Source organism: Mastacembelus armatus, unplaced genomic scaffold (genome assembly GCF_900324485.2).
Source record: "Mastacembelus armatus unplaced genomic scaffold, fMasArm1.2, whole genome shotgun sequence".
In the NCBI taxonomy this organism is placed as follows: Eukaryota; Metazoa; Chordata; class Actinopteri; order Synbranchiformes; family Mastacembelidae; genus Mastacembelus; species Mastacembelus armatus.
The window spans coordinates 297,767-301,177 of record NW_022872898.1 but is presented as its reverse complement, the minus strand read 5'-3'; positions in this window follow the sequence as shown (position 1 = coordinate 301,177).

Genomic DNA, 3,411 nt, shown 5'->3' with positions numbered 1-3,411 from the left:
AAAATAACTCCAAGGTTTTTTACAGTAGTGTTGAAGGCCAGGGCTAAGCCATCTAGAGTAGCTATAATTTTAGAAAAGTTATTTCTGAGGTTTTTTGGCCCAAATATAATGACTTCTGTTTTCTCTGAGTTTAAAATTAAAAAGTTACTGGTCATCCAGGCCTTGATGTCAGTTAGACAGGCTTGAAGTCTGGTTAACTGGTTTGTGTTAACAGGTTTAACAGATAGATATAACTGAGTGTCATCTGCATAGCAGTGGTAATTAATAGAGTGCTTCCTAATGACATAGCCTAAAGGAAGCATGTACAGGGTGAACAGAATCGGTCCTAGCACGGAGCCTTGTGGAACTCCATAACTAACTTTTGTTCATGTGGAAGGTTCATCATGGACATGAACAAACTGGAATCTGTCCGATAAATAGGATTGGAACCATTTTAACGCTGTTCCTCTGATACCAATCACATGCTCCAGTCTCTGTAATAAAATGTTGTGGTCAGTGGTGTCGAATGCAGCACTGAGGTCTAGGATGACAAGTGTAGTAACAAGTCCATTATCTGAGGCTAAGAGAAGATCATTGGTAACTTTTGACAATGCTGTTTCTGTACTATGATGTGCTCTAAATCCTGATTGAAAATCTTCAAATAGTTCATTCCTGTGTAAGTGGTCTGATAGCTGCTTAGCAACAGCTTTTTCTAGGATTTTAGGAATAAATGGCAGACCATATGCAAGAGGGTGTGTCTGAGGATGAATAGTAATTGTGATTTACCTGAGAACACAAAAGATGCACTGAACGACCAGACAAAGACGCGCATAATGAGCCTTTCAGTCAATGTAGCTGAGATGGGATTAGTGCAGCACAATACAACACAATGCCCTTGACTATCATTTTCTTGGTGTGAATGCGCTGATGGGCTACTAGAGCACTTGACCTAATGAAGGCTTTTCCACTCTGGTCACATCAGTACAGCTTCTCTCCAGCCAGAGTGAATACACTGATGTTTTTTGAGGTGGCATAATTCAGTGAAGACTTTTCCACACTGGTCACAGCTGTATGGCTTCTCTTCAGTGTGAACATGTTGATTAATCTCTAAACTCTGCAATGTTGTGAAGGTCTTGTTGATTCTCTTTCTTCTTTTCTATTTTTAAAAAAGAAGAAGAAAGCAAAATGGCGAGATTATATGAAATAACATGATAGAACAATCTAAAACCATAAATGACATTTACAACATGTCTCACCCAAATTTTGGTTTTCAGAATCAGCCACCAAACTATCTGGTGATGATGACTTTTAACTGAGACCAAGTTTTACAACTCAGTGGCGCACAGACCCTGGTCTGTCAACCACCACAAGACTGAGAAAATTGACCTACATAAGAGTGTGTACACGAGCTTGGTGACAAAGACACTCTGAACCTGCAGGTTAGAGAAGTCTTGGAACTCCGACTGATTCCACTCTGAGGACCAAATGGCCTCTGAAGCAGACTTTCTTGCCCTGGTTGCATAGTAACCTCAGCAAGCTCAAAATGATAGCTTGCAGCTAAGTACTCTGTGGTGGACAGCTGATGTCTCAAACTGCAAAAACATAGAGATATTTTCTCGTCTTCCATCAAACTATAGAACTTAGTACCAAACTCTAACATGATGTAACAAATTTCAAACATTGTTACTGACAAGTTCAGTCCATAAATTCCATGAATCTATTCCATTGTTCATCATGTATCATTTTAATCAGTGTTCTTTCCCATGTTCTCTCTTCCTGTGTACCCATGGAAATAAATGGAAATACAGAGTAGCATAAGTAGCATATCAGAGTATCAACACTCATCCTTAGTAAACTGGCTGGGTAATGGCTCAGACCTACTTCTAAGCTGTTTTATTCAGGACTGGGTGAAACCAAGAAAACACACACCCGGAAATACATCAACATAAAGACTGGATTTTAGACGCTTCCAGACTTGAACTAAAATTAGAAAGAACAGATGACACACGGACCATTGACTCTGGCATCTTTATGAAGCCTTTTCTATCAATTAAGTCCTGAACACTGACCTGTTCATTGCTGGGAACAGGGGACTGGACAACCTCATTCCTGTTGGTGGGGCCGTTACTTCTGTGGTCCGGGTCGGTTTTCCTTCCTTCCTGTTTCTGTTTTCTTTTTTTTTTCTTCTTCTTCGTCTTCTTCTTCTTCTTCTTCTTCTCCTTTATCTTCTTCTTCTTACAAGGTCTGACAAAAAACTATATTCTTTCAACAAAACCTATTTCTGTTAAAAATTCTATGATATATTTCTAAGTTAGCACTGTGGCCTCACAGCAAAAAGGTACTCCGGTTCCTCCCACAGTCCAAAAACACGCATGTTAGGTTGATTGGTGACTCTAAAATTGCCCATAGGAGTGAGTGTGAGTGTGTGAGGTTGTCTGTCTTTGTGTGTCTATATGTGGCCCTGTGATGGACTGGTGACCTGTCCAGGGTGTACCCCTGCCTTCCACCCGAGAGAGAGCTGGGATAGGCTCCAGCAGATCCCTGTGACCCTGAGCCAGGAAAAGCGGGTATAGAAAATGGATGGATGGATGGATGGATGGATATTTCTAGGTTAACCTTCCCAAGAAGACCCTATAATGAAAAATCATCCTGTTTTATCTACTTAAGTGCTGTTAATAGACACAGGCTCTGCAGTCTAACAACACACGTTTAACTGTTTCTGACTTATTGCAATTCCTCCATAATCCTGTTGGTTGCTTCCCATTGTTACGTAGTGTGTCTATTCTTAATCCAGTTATGATGCTTTCTTCCTGTTGATTCCAGCCCCAAATTTTTCCTTTTCCTTCCTGTGTCTGTATACTGTATAAATGTCTTCCTGTTTCACATCTATCCCAATGTACTTGCCAAATTTTGTTAATTTCTGAACAGATAAATCACTTCAGCCTTACAAAGAGGAGCCTGTAATCCTATATCCTGTCTTTTCAAGGCTTGTTTAGCCAGTGCATCCACCTTCTCATTTCCCTCTAAACCCAACTGGAGTTTATGTTTTAGATGTTGCACCTTTAGCTTGTTGTATGTGGCCATTTAACTGCTCATTGTTTGAATTGTGTTTAATTTTCCTAAAATTTGTTTTGATGAGCTTTTAGCTGACTTTCTATTGATTATGTGGATGTATTGAATGCGTATATTGCTACAAATGTCTCATGTAGCATGCATTGTAAAGACACAACACACAACCTTCGGATCACGAGTCAGACACACAACCACTGTGCTAGACAGCCTCCTGCTATGTAGTCCTTCTTTACTTTAAATCAGTGAGACCAAACAGGACATGCTACAGACGTGCACGCTCCTAATGATCTGTAGACCACTGGTAACTTCTAAAGACTCCTACAATAACAGCAGCAAGTTCAGGTAAGACCTTAGTCTACT